The sequence below is a fragment of the Channa argus genome, chromosome 24, assembly GCF_033026475.1.
Source record: "Channa argus isolate prfri chromosome 24, Channa argus male v1.0, whole genome shotgun sequence".
Lineage (NCBI taxonomy): Eukaryota > Metazoa > Chordata > Actinopteri > Anabantiformes > Channidae > Channa > Channa argus.
This window is the reverse complement of record NC_090220.1, coordinates 1,466,958-1,481,723: the sequence shown is the minus strand read 5'-3', so window position 1 is coordinate 1,481,723 and position 14,766 is coordinate 1,466,958.

Sequence of the window (14,766 nt, the reverse complement as noted above, 5' to 3'; positions counted from 1 at the left end):
AAAGAGTCTAGAGGCCCATCAGACAATACAACACTGCATGTAGATGTTTCCTGTCTTTAGCTGAGACAGGCAAATGCACAGCTGCTGTATAACCCTTGACACAGTAGCACCAACAACACAGTTATGCTGCCACGCTGCATGACACTTGCATCTACTAAAAGGATCCTGGCACAAAGAAGGTGATGGGGCTTCTGCATTTTTTGAAAATTCATTACAGGATCCATTACGTTTACACACAAGCACTCAAACATGCAGGTGTATTTCTCACCAACGGATGCAAGGCCTTTCATTCATGCCTGAAAATGTTTTTAAAAAGCTCTATACAGAATATTTGTTTATCATAGTGTATTATGAATAACCTTCAAAATAAAGTAGCCAAAATTAGAAATCAAAACTTTATAAAAACCAGAGTTGTTGTTTTTTTTTTCCAAATGCATAAAACTAAGAAGTAGATCATTTTATAAAATCTTCAATTCTGTATATCAAAATTCTATTCTGTCTGTGTAATTCTTTTAAAATTAATTCAGGGGTGTTTTTTTTCCCAGCAGTTTTCTAGATCTTTCAATTTAACGCCTATTTCCTCTCTCATTCATGTCTGCTATCATGAGCCGTCAGCGGCTTCATCCCTGGGGAGACGAAATCCCAGCTGTCACTAAATAACTTTTCAGATCACACCAATAAAGCTAATGTCCACAGACACTAAAGGCCGTGGAGTCCATTTAACAGCCGCTTAACGCATGAGCACACAAGTCCCACACACACACACACGGACTCACACACACACACATGCACGCATGTATATGCACTTACACACAGAGATTGTTGTGGATTACTCTAACCAGGCTAATGATCTCCTCAATGGGACAACTGGGACTCTTCTGAGACCGTCTTCAGTCTGAGGCCCCACAGGGACCTGGAGAGGGGCTCAGGGGTAATTACAATGTAAATGCTCTGTGTATGTGTGTGTGTGTGTGTGTGTGTGTCTGCATGTTCAAGATTAGGCTAATCTACAAACGAACATCTAACCTTTTGATAATGGTGGCTTTCAAAATCAAAAAATATCTAATTATTACAAGAATTATTCTGCAGAAAATAAAATATTTGATGTATGTAAGCAGTACAGTATAAACCATGTTATGTGTGTGGTGGTGTTAATACAGTATCACTAACCAATGTGGCATAAATTGTTCTTTTCCACTAACTTAATATATTTCAAGAGATTGAATCAGTTCCTTTATCGGTGAATACACAGTTTTTCATCTTCTAAAAACAACCCCTAAAAATGACTAACATGGGTAGTAGTTCACTGTATCTGCATCAGCAGTTTGGAATCAAATAATTTTTCCGTGCAGCACTGTGCTCTCATTTTCAACAAAGCTGAAGTTTGCAGTAAAATTCAACAAATCTCATTTGCATGTCATGTGCACGTGCTCTCAAAAAGAAATTTACTGTCCAAATTAAGGTGCAGCTCCATCTTTGTTCAGTAGACCTTTGTCATTTTCACACAACACCTGCTCTGTAAGAGAAATCACATTTGAAATGATATTAAACATGAAAAAAAATCTGTGATACTGGCTGCAGATGACAGAAAAGCAGAGAACAAGAAATGGAGGAGAGAATGTAATTGAGAGGGAGAGAGGGATGGGGTAAATGGTTGCATGATTGATGTGAATTTGATGCTGGCAGAGAGAGAGAGAGAGGTAAGAGGGAAGAGGGAAGAGGGGAGGCAGAAAATGAGGTGGCAGGCACAAATTGATCCTCACCTTTTTTTTATTCTGCCTTTGTTTCGGCTCATGTCCCCTCATCATCACCCCCATCATCATCATCATCATTATTTCCCTGTGTGTGTGTGTGTGTCTCTCTCTCTCTGTCTCTCTGTCAGCAGACCCTCTTCCCGCCCTTTTCTGTGACGCTCGCTATGCCAATCAGATTGTAACATGACATTAAGGCTCGTTATACCTGGGCTGGATGAATAGTCTGCTGGTGGCCAGTCATGTAACACACAAAACGGAACAGTTTACGAAATTTGTTTTACAAAAAATAGGACTGTTGCATTTCTTTGTGTGTTTATTTGTTGCATCAAATTTCTGTGGCTTTCAAACATATTTGGATGAGACGAAGCATTATGTAATTTGCAGATACAGGTTTGTAACACCTAAAGGAAGCACAGATGAAAAGGAGATAGCAAAGAGGTGGAAAAAGAAAAAAAAAGAGAGAGAAAGGTAGAAAAAGAGCCATGAATGCTCAAGCAGCAGAAAAACATTGTGGTCATCTGCAGTGCGATGAGTCACCTGTAGGCAACACACACACACACACACACACATATACGCACTAACCCAAAAAGAGACTGTCTTTGCAATCACAGCCCACAGCTGTGTAGTTACAATGCCACATTGTCTCATAAACTGCATTGTCAAACATGAAACACATTCTTGTGCTGAATGCAAATTCAAAGCAAAAAAGATGGATTTTAGAAATTGAGAGACATTTGTAAATGACTCAACCTTTAACAGCCTTTGCAGTGAAAATCAAGATTTCTACCTGATGATTAACATAAACAGTCAAACCAAATTCTAATGAAAGAGAGAAATTAGGCTTCAGATGGTTTAATGTCAGCATGATGCTCTTGTAATTAGTTAAGATAAAATCGCCCATCTGTATTTCCTTCTGCTGCCTTTTTGCTCTTCCTCTGTATGATTCAGTTAGAATGGTTGTGTCCGACTTCACTAAGCCATTCATATCTCTTTTAATTGATAAACCCCTCACATTATTTTCCTGATTAATTCCTTATTAAAATATTCCAATTAAAACATTCACCCCCCCAAAAAAATATTTTCTTTAAAAAATTACTAAAATAATTGTCAATTAACTTTCTCACTTTCAAACATTTACAACAAAATAAATTCCACACATTTATCATAGAGGAAGCAACCTGAACATACCCAGTCAACCTAAATGAGCTCTTTACTGAACAAAAACACATAAAGACAGAATGGAGAGCAGGAAGAAGTAACATCACAAAGAGGAAACAATCAAACAGAAAAAGGTCACAAGAGACAAGGAAACTAACTGTAAATCATATTATAAAAAATCAATTGACAGGAGGAACATTGTATGAATTTGCTGTGAAATTATGTATTAATTACCACAGCATTGCTTACCACACTGTAACATTATTATAAATGTTGTTCCACATATCTGTAAATACAATATGTTTGATTTAGTGTATTGACAAGACACATTTTGTGAATTTTGTGATTAAAAGAGATTAAGAGACAGATGTTTTTATCAAGGAGGAACAAATGAACCCCACGTGCTTTGGTTTAATATTTAATGTTCAATCACAAATCCATGTCTTCCCTTCAGTGACAAAGGACTTTCAAAACAAAGTGCCGTGTTGAACTGGCTGACAAATAGATTACTGGAAAACAAAAACCAAGCTTTTATCTTCCAGCCTGACAGAAAGTCAGGTGAGCTTTCAACAGCAGCCCTCATTAATTTTCACATTGTCAGTTTATTACTAGCTTGTAAAATTGTATTATTTAAATCTGAAATATCTGACTGTATCTCATAGCTGGGTCAGTCACGTGGAGACAAACACTCATGTTTTCCCTTCCGTCAGCCCAAGTTCCACCATGAGGATGAAAACATGGGAATAAGGACCAAATCTTGTCATCATTCATTCTAATTCTCTCTGCGTTTAATTCACACTCTCTAGTTCTCCCTCCTGTACCTCCCCCCTCCCTCCCAGCTCCATCTCTTTTCAAGCCTCATCACCAACACACAGCACTCCCCCCCGCTCCGCCCCTCCACATCACTCCCCTCCCCAATTTCCTCCATCCACTTTCATGTTCCAAACAAGAATGAGATTAATTCAGTCCATTTGTATTAATAGTAGCTGTTTGTGGTGCTTCAGGTTTCCTAACAGCAGCAAAAACCTAAAATCTCTCTGTCTGGAGAGGAACCTGCTCCTCGTCAGCCATGTCCTCTCTGCTGTCTGTTCTCACGCTTGTGCATTTTTAGTCTCTCCTGTGTGAGTATGTATGTGTTGGCACACGTTTGTGCAAATTATTCCGAGCCATTCTTATATTGAAGGACATGTGCATCTCATTTTGTGAACATTTTAGTTAAGTGGTTTATGCAACTTTCCATGAGACTGGAAACATTCAGGTGTGAAAGACCACAGAGTAGCTATTAGCTTTTTCATGGTGTTGCCATGGCAACACTGTCAATGAGAGACATTGATTATTAGTATTTCGCTACCACTTACTGAGCTGAAAACTTTACATTGTTGAGAAGGCATTGGGAAGGACAAGTGGGAACATTTCTGCCCAGGTCTCCACGTACAGTAAGACCTGGTCCCACGCTTTGTCATACTCACACGGATTTGACGTTCAACTGTGGAATCTGACCACGTAGTTGTCAAAACTCTGTTCAAACACAATCTGTGACATGTGGACAAACATCCACATTGGACCAAACCCTGCTGCAATTGTTGAAAAGATTCATATATGAGTTGCTGAAATTTGGTCTAAAACCAGATAAGTACAGAAACAAAAGCCTCAGCCTGCTCTATGTCCACTCCCAGTTTTACCACCAGAGTCTGGTTTAGACAAACTTGTAATTATTCTGTAGTTTCACTGAGTGTGAGTAACTTTCTGAACATTGGTTGAAAGAAGAAAGAAAGACAGCAGATACTTTATACGATAATCTTGTGTCCATTAGAAGAGGTTTGCACTGAGTTTTCCAAAAAGGAAAGATTTAACGATTTCAAAGTCATCATATCTGGTAGGTGATCTAACATGCAAAATGAGTAATGTTTCAGTCACAAAATAATTATAAAAAATCAAATTAAACTAAATATACCCAAAGACAATTGAGTGAGCGCCTGTTTCGTGCAACCCATTGTTACCGTTATCGGCCTCGTCTTACACTAGACGTTCACAGGTTCTGGTTGAAATGCCACATTCCTGAGGACACATTTTCACATTCCACATATTTTTTTTAAAATGAACAAATTAGGACAATATTCAGAAAACGTTAGAAACCACCAGTGCTTGATAGGAAGCTTTACATGTTTTTGAGAGTAATGTTTCTCTCACAGCATTTAAATCATTCAAGTTTTACTTACAGGTATTTCATTGCAGTATATAAATCAATAACGCGCAGCCAGCTGAAAGATCTGACTGTTGTTTGCAAATTATGTTTTTTGCTACTAAGAGAAAAACAACAACATGTTACTTACGGAAGTTGCTTAGTATCTTCTGGAGCACCACGGACAGCAGACACACTCTTACTCTTAAGAACTGCTTTGGAAACATTTGTGAGCATTTGTTAGATATATGAAAAGACGTCCTCTTCTCTGATCCTGCTCATAGAAGTTTAGGGTACGTGAAGTCTGAAAAATGTAACGATGCAGCATTTTGAAGTATAAAAATATTCTACGTTTTAAATGCTGCAGCTGTAATTGAGGCAACAGCTTCCGTCATTCATATTTTTACTTCAGTAATGGATGTTATGTTTGTGCATGTGTATACATTTACAGTTCAGATTTTAAACTTAAGGGTGTTGCACATGTTGTTAAGAAGAAATCCTTGATCACACTAATGTATGTGCATATGTCCTTTTCAGCTGCTTGTCACTGTATGGTACGATCGTGGTTTTAAGAGCTGAGAGACATTGTAAATTAAAAGTTTCTCCTGGTATGTTTTAGGTGTTACGCGCTACAGTTCAGGCCACGTCCTCCTCTCACGTGACTCCTGTGTCAGACTGTAAATCTCCTGCATCAGTTCTTGGATGAGAAAGAGAGAGAAAGGAGAAAAGCTCTCAAGGGGATGAAACTGAAAGTAAGAGAAACAGGTTGCTTTTTCTCCAAGGTCAACCAGCTGCCACAGTCAATGAGCCTCTTCAGTCTATGAGTCAACAAAGCGCGGATTCGATTGCAAGCAGGAATTTGTCACATACAATACAGTTGCATGAACTCATCATGTGCCTGACAAAAACACACAGTCATACATATTAACCCTGTAGGCTTAATGGGAAGCTTTTGACTGATTCATAAAAGATCTGTTTACATCTGCTCTTTTCCAGTCCTTTTTTCCCCTCTGCTCGTGTCGGTGGGTGTGTGAGTGGTCCCTGAAACACCCTTTGGTGCTGTCTGTTTGTGTTTGCCCCTGCAGACGAACCCGCAGCTTCATCAAGGGTGCTATGGAAAGGACAGTGTGTCACGAGGGACCGAGCAGCACGGTGCCGCATTGTTTCAGAGCCTGGATGAGTCACAGAAGACAAATCAGAGTTGGTGGCATTTTAGAAGGCTCCTCCATTGCATTAGGACAGCACTGCTAAATCAACAGTGGAATTGTAATGTGTTTCCGTGATGCCTGTTCTAGCAGGTTAGACAAGGAATTCATTAAGTCATAAGCTAATCTAATTACTGAGAGACTCTGCAGATACATGTTATCATCGTTATTTTGTTTTCAAATATTAAAATACCTTTTCCCCTGCTGTCAACCTCCCATCCCGAAAACGAAAGTTAAAATCCGAGAAACATGTTATTAGCGTCTAGTACACAATGTGAGTGCGGCATCGCTGACTATTTCGAGTAATTTTTATGACTCACCGAAGAAATTCAAAAGCTCATGCATCATCAAAAGAGCAGACAGCAAATTTTCTTCTGCTTTAGTCATGGTTGAATTACTTTTCATCCATATTGTCATTTTGTTTTTTTGTGTCCATGCTTCAATCATTTGTTCCTCTGACTAAGTTTAAATGAGGCGCTTGACATTGTGTAGATTTGAATTCATTCAGGTTTTACCATATTTCAAAATAAAGCTTCTCAGTAGGTTTCAGCTTTCTCTGAGTGGCTGCCTTTGATTTACATTTTTTTTTTCTGTCTGTACTGATAAAAGGAAAATTGCACAAGATTGCTTATATGTCTATGGAGTTTTTGACATGTCACACATTTCGTCCCGTGTGCAAATGTCAAGTGTATGCAGGTGACAGACTCAAAGCATAATCCGTTTTTCCCCTTGTCTCTCTGTTTCCACTTCTGTCTCTCTTTGTGTCTCGCTCTGACCACCCTTACACACACTGCCAGCGTGAGATAGCCATGTCTGTGTGTCCAGTGAAATGTGTCATGTGTGATAATCTGTGACGTGTGCGTCACGTGCCAGTGGTTTTTAGGGCTCCACGAGTCGCTACTTATTATTGTTATCATTTTCAGGCATCATCATTATCAGCTGGAGCAGACGTGATGGGTCCCTCTGCATCATTGTTCCTTCCAAAACCCCAAACCCCTCGCCACCAACGCTACCCACAACGTAACCAACAAAGGAGGAAATTCACTCTGGCACTCTTTCAACATCACTCCCCTCATGCATCCTCTCTTCCACGGCCTCCCCCCTCTCCATATTCCCTCTGCACGCTGTCTCCTTTTTTTTCCTCTCTATCAAATGTTCACTTCTTTTGTCTCATCCACTCTGTCTTGTTCCATCGCACTCTATCGTTGTGTGTGACATGCTCTGCCCTCGTCCGCTCTCTCTGCCGTCATTATCTAAACCTCATCTTTCACTCAATTCCCCTCTTTCAAAAATCACAACCTACACACACAGATAGACGCACGCCCTAACACACACACACACACACACAGTAAAGATGTGTGTGTAAATACTCGCACCCCTCCCAAAGCCTTCACAACCACCTTCTACTCTCTCCAAACCCCTACCCACCCACCCTAATCCTAATCACACCACCACCACCGTCATCAGCCCTTATCTCACTCCACCAAATCTGCTGTGACTCAAAACAATTTCCTCTCATTTGCAATTTTACTGCCCACCCCCGCCTCCTACACCTCCATCAACCCACCTACCCCCTTCCAATAAACCCTCTCCACCTCCTCAATACCCCATCACTACCCATCCAAAGCAAACCCCACCCAAACATGCACATGCACACCAACACATATACAAACGCACTCACGTACACACACTCTGAGTAGTCGCCATTAAGAATGACGGCTCATCATGTGTAAGCGGCGACTTGCCACTGTCATCCAGTGGAGTCTGAGAAGAACTGCAGTGTGATGTCACGGCGGACGCCGGCCTCGCTGGTTGGTGGAACATATTTACGTGTGTGTGATTCTTTGCGTGTGGCTAGGATGGGGGAGCTGAAGGAATACAATTCTGTGGGTGGGTGGACCCGGTGGGCCTTGATGCATCACTGAACCAGGAAAATGAATGAGAACCTACACTAGGTGTCACCCCCTTCCTCCCCCATTGGCCTCAGCTAATTTCTCTTCTCTTGTCTGTTTGTCTCTATTTCTTTTGGCCTTAAAGACAAAAAACTGGTGAGACTGCAAAAAAATTTAAGTGTGTGTTTAACGATATGTTCAAATGTGTGTTGCATTGTTACTTGACAGTATTTAATGACTCAACTCAGCTGATGAAAAAATAAATGTTTTTATTATTTGATTAAATAATCCAAAATCTAATCAAAGTTCAGGAAAGCCTGATGACCAGAAATTCTACGTTTGAATTTCAACAAGAGCAAAACAGCACCATCCAGTGGGAGGTTCTCCTAAATCGGGGAGAACACTCCTAGTGAGATGTGAGACTGTGGCAGGGAGAATACAACATGATGAGATGGCAGGATACATGCATTGATGTTGTTTTACAGAGACACGGTCAGTGATGGATCGAGCATGATGGCAGTTTTTTTTTTTTTTATCTCTGCAGTTGTGACAGTTTTTAACAGTCAACAGTAAAAGAAAGACAATGTAAACTTTGTACCGTTGATTTTCAATGAAAATCTATTACTATTACTAAAATGAAGTACCAACAGTAAAAATACTGCAGCTGCATAGCAGCTCCCCCATAGGTGTGTGAGTGTGAACAGGTGATTGAGAAGCAGTGTAAGGTACTGTTGGTATGAATAAGGTAGAGAAGTGCATGTTTTCTGTCAGCATCACTTCTCAAAACAGTTAAGACAGAAGCATGTCTACATGTCTCTTCTTCTAACAAGGCATTTGAAAACCGAGGAAGACACTTGTTTTAGTTCTGAAAGCAAAAATTGATCTGAGGGGGATGGAGCCTATTATACAATGTCATTGGATGGATCACACAAGGGACAGGTCTCCAGTCTATCTCAGGGCCAACACAGAGAGACAGACAGACAACATTCATGCTCACACTCACCCCGATCGGCAAGTTAGACTCACCAATTAAACTAACATGCATGTCTCTAGGAGGAAACCGGAGCAAAGCAAACATTTTTCTTCATTTTTGCTTGATATAAGATTACAGATGCTTAAAAGTTTAGGGGCCTTCTTGGTCGTATTTTTCACTTCAAATGCATTATATGTTTTCAAAGCATGAAATATGTGAACTACAGGGAGGCCAGTTTAGCACCAGGTGTCTTTTACCATGGAGTCACGATATTGTAATATGGAAATAAACAAGACCTTCCTTGAAAAATACATTGTCTGGATGGCAGCATATGTTGCTATATATGTAAAATAATCACTTTTTGGCAAAAATCTTAATTTTGATATTCAAATCACTTACATAAATTTTGTATATTCACAAATAACATTTATTACTTTTTATTTTGGCGCATTAGTAACTGTTCAGTTCTGACACTTTTCAACGTTGTTAGTAGTTTTTAGCCTGTGCTAACTGTCTTTTTCCATTTAAATTAGCAGGTAGGATGTCAGATTAAAGGATGACTTAAACAAAAAAAACTTAAAATGATGACTTAAACTACCAAAAATTTTTATTAGGTAACTTTCTAAAATTCATCATATTGTCGACAATCACCATAGAAAATCAAAAGCCAACACTGAATCCACTCTACTCATGTTTGGTTAGTTGTCAGCCTGTAGCATGGATTTGCTCGTTCTTTAATCAAATTTTAATACAATATATATTTATCATAATTTAGGTGAAGATATCTACAGAAATCTGAAATTGATCTATAAAAAATCAGTTTGAAATTGTAATTATGCAGCTGAATATTTATTGTCTTACAATTTCTAGCTTATTGTTATTTCTTTATTTTACACAACTCTAAGAGATATTAATATTTTAACAATGGCATAGATAAGTGTGTCATGTAAATGTGGTCACCCATAATAACAAAGCCTCAGAGAATTACATCCAACCCTGTTCAGTTTCAGCGTCTGTCAGCCTACAACAAAATTGTTGCATTATTAAAACTGAAACTGGGCAACTTCACCCATTTTCAACTTGCTTTCTATGGTTTTAGTTTATGGTTTAAATTTATATTAATGCCTTTAAACTCCCCTCTGTATTCCTATATTAAAATATTTCTGCTTCTAGCTGAAAAATTCCTCTAGATGATATCAGGGGGAGTTTTTCATCATTACGAGTTCAGATGATGTCATCTGGGGGAACTCTGGAAAATCAGGTTGACCATGATTATAAACTCCATAGTATGAGAAACTAGATGACTAGAAACTAGGTTCCTCCAAGTGATGTCATCTGGAGGCTTTTTTTTTTTTTTTAGAAGTAGAGAGATATTTTGATAAAGGTAATTCAAAGGGAAGTTTAATGGCACATCAACTACCCAAGAACGAACGCAGGTTCAAAATCAGTGAAGGCATCTATTAAGTCAAGTTTTACTGTGGTACAATATCAACTTTAAAGCAGTGGGATGGGTTTGGGAAAGCAGAGCTTCATAATTACTTAATTCCCTTGTGTAAAACTGTAACAATCTTTAGCTAACATCTGTGCAAGTCGAGTGTTACTTGTAATGTGTTCAGTGATAGAAATGTGTATCGTTCTTTGAACAGAAACGTTTAATTTCTTTGAACTTTGGTGCAAATGTGAAGCTCTGACGCTGCGGAGAAAAGCTCAGAGAACAACAAGCAACTTCATCCCGTCACAGTTTACAGTTTGTTGGAGGAGTGCGCTGCTTGTTGGCAGCTATGGGCGGAGAGATGTGACTCGTAGCAATGTCTCAGCTCACTGCATATTATATGTCCCCTCACAGAGAAAGACAGCAAGCTTGGCAGACAGCGCCTTGGTTATTGATTATTACCCAGGTAATTGGTTATTGATTACTCGCTGCCTTCTTGCCTGTGCCTCAAGTGATTTGCACCGGATTAACATTTTTCAGTTCGGGACCCAGTTCTGTTTTCTGCCTAATCTTATTTGAGTATGGTGGATTTAGTGACAAAAGAAACACATGTACGAGAGTAAATGAACAGTCCATAACAGAATAATCACCATCTCCTGCTGCATGCAGAGTTGGCTCATGTGGTGGGGCTTGCTTCAAAAGCATCGAGCTCTCATGACCTCGAAACCATCACACATAATAATTCGGTTTCTAAAGCTGGTGGAGACTGTTGTAAAATTGTGTTTAAATGATGACAGTCTAATTTTACTCAATTTAAAGCTTGTGTTCAGTGTGAATCATATAGCAACATCTCTTGTTTAGGCTGTCAGGACTGTGTATTTCTAATAACACTTGTATTAAGTTAGACATGTTTGAGATGTCGGTTACTTTTTACCATAACAACAGACAAGTACATTTAATTGCTACTTTGCATTTAGCACAACAATGATGGTAGACCCCTTGTCTCTACCTGCCACCAGCTTTACTTGCCAATGGTATTGATAAAAGTGTGGCCATGAAATAACATTTTATTTCAGAGATAACATCCTCTAATCAAGTGTTATTGGCATCACTAGTTCAAGTAGCAGAGATATTGTCACAGTTTCAGTCACAGCTGCAGCTTATTGAAGATCCTCCAAGTTGCCAAGTTGTAGATGTGTATCTAAACAAATTACAAATTTTAAATTTACATTGGCATTATTATAGCAAACTTTAGGATATATTTTTTAAACTGAAATATACCATAGAAATAGAACATTTACAAAAAAGTTAGAACTCTGTAAAGAGAATAGTTTAGTACATATCCACTTTTCACCAACTTTTATTCATCATACAAACGCCAGAACGTGAAAAATTAGGACATTTGGATTCCTATTGTGGAAACCTTTTGATGCCAATGCCTGTCAAAAAGCTACACCAGCAATAACAAGAATTTTCTAAAGAAGAAAAGAGAAGTAGTAAAGGCCTTTAGAAATACAAAGGATCTGCAGTAAAACCAAAGCACAACACATGTCAGCTGCCAGAACAAATAAGAACCTTTTCTTACCTAAAGGCCTTTTAGAAACATTGATGATATGAATAATAACTGATTACTCAACTAACAACTGTGTGCTGGTTTTGGACATGGACATTTCATTCATGATTGTTGAGGGTAGTTTATGTTTTTTACCTTTATAAAAACTAGGGAGCGTGATTTCGTTTTTTCTCTTCATTTCACAGTTGATGAGCTTCCACATCGGCTTTGTCAGCATGATGTTCTGCAGTCACCAGGAGAAAACACAGCTGGCAGGGGTGGTAATAGAAATAGGGTCGAGAAATCCTGTCGCAGTTTTGTTTCTGTTTCTGGTGCCATTTTCCTCTCAATGATCACTGCTTACTCTCCGACATACTGTTGCTTCTGTATTTGACTATTTACATTCAGAATACTGGGCTGAATCTGCTCCTGGATTGGCATTTATTCATATTTCATTCATAAGAAATTTATCACCGGGTTTTCTGTTGGTGTTGTTTGGCTTTGGCATGTGTACTCTCATATGTGAGATGTTGCATTCGTCTTATTTACAGTCAGCTCTGACCTGTTGGTTACTTTTTTCAGCATATGCTTTTTCAGATTTATTCTCCTTTTTCTTGCAGAGGAGTCAGCAATATGTTATTTGATTGTTTTTACTGACCCCTTTTTGCAGACACATAAAAGTGATGACCTAAAGCATGTGGGGTTCATATTAACACTCATCCCATTTTGCTGACTGTTAGGCAAAATGGTCTCCTGCATTAATATAGCACTTTTCTACCTACTGGTACTTTACACAACTTCTCATTCACACAGTTGCACTCACAATCACACACCGAACCCCAACCTAGTTCGGTCAGTGTCCCCATCGCTGTGTGTTTGAGAAGTGACCGAAGGAGCCAGGGATCGAAGCAGCAACTGGGGGATTGGTGGAAGAGCACCACAGTCGCCCCAATGCAGAGCACAGAGGTTATCACTTGTAAATAAGTGCAACACATTCCCACAAAAGAAACAACTGACATCGAATGCTATATATACTCACATTATTCACGTTGATTTCCCTTTTTCTGTCTGCCATAAAGACTCCCAGCAGTATGTGACGATCTTTATAACAGCTTTGCACTGATTTCAGCTTCCTCCACAGTTTTACACAATGTTTTTTGTATCTGCATCCCTCTACGCTGTATTGAATAGTTGTTGTGCTGCCTTAATTAGCTCCATTCATTACTTCAAGTTGGCTTCTGCAGACTGCCTTTATGTAGCAGCTGCAGGGAAGAAATCTTCAGAATCACGTGCATTTAATGCCTGAAAGATCACTGTTGTGAAACCAAATAATGACTAAAGGTTTGTCAGTAACAAGATTGTTTTGTGCCTGTGTTAAAAAGGAACATGTACTGTCAGAAAGTAACAATCAGCACCTGCTGAACCTGTTTTCCTTTAACAGCTTGCTTTGCTTTGCATCAGTTGGTTGCAGGTGATATCCAGAGCCAGGAAAAATGTTTTAAATGTAATGTCTTCCTTAATGGGTCACATGAGTCCATACTGTACATGCATCATAATATTTAAGGGTTAATCAGAGTCAGGATGACAGAGTCAGCTAAAGCCCTATTTAGCTCCTGGGACTGAGGATGTAGATCAGGCTGAGACAAATGTCATCTTGTTTTTTGGTTAATCCATAGTTTTCCTGTGCAAACTAAACTAATGTAGAGAACATTGTGGACTGTTTCTCTGTTGTTGCTTTTCTAAAATATTTAAAACCCCAACATTTGACATGTGAAAACTATCCCCCTGAGAGAGAATCAGGTCCACACTGAGACCAGTTGATCCAGTTCTGAGTCTAGTTGAAGGAAAAAGGTCAGCAGCTTCACATGATGTGTGTCTTTGTCGGTCAGGCAGCTGGTGGTATGACGTGGCCTCACTCTGCTGCTCATGTTCATCATCTTCACTGCTGGAGTCTTCATCAGCGAGTTGCTCATCGGGTAGCTCGAGCTAGATAAGTGGCCATTATTAGACCACATGTGTAGCTGGAGACAAAGCTCTGTGAGTCTGTCTCTGAGATTACAGATGTTTGAGTTTGGCCGTATATAGAAAGTATAATAAATAGGATGACTATGCAGCATCTTGATGTAAGTGATTAATAAAGTAATTTAATTCCAGTTAGCAGTTGTTACCTTACTGAGACATTAGTCATGTAAAAGCAAATAGGCCTTAAATGAGTCAGCCAATGACAAGCTGAAGTGTAAAAATACTGTATAAGCGTGTCTCTTTATGTAGAAACATAGCTGTATAAGAAGGGCTCCAATCGAGACACTGACAAAATATATGTTCTCATACTTCAATATATAGTCAGAATAGATACCATGTTAGAAATAGGATGAATGAATCCTGTGTTTAGGCTACAACACATTTGTAGATGTGTGCTTTCATCAGCAAAGACAGAAAAGCTGTTCTTTTCGCTGATTTCTTTTTCTTTCCTTTGATCTGCGTTGCCAAACCTGATGATAATGAAAGGTTTGCATGCTCATCCTGGATGATCATCAAACTGAGCAAATCAACCACATCTCACTCTGAGCAGCAGGTAGCTAGTTCAAGCCACATAGTTACAGCCTGTTCATAAATAA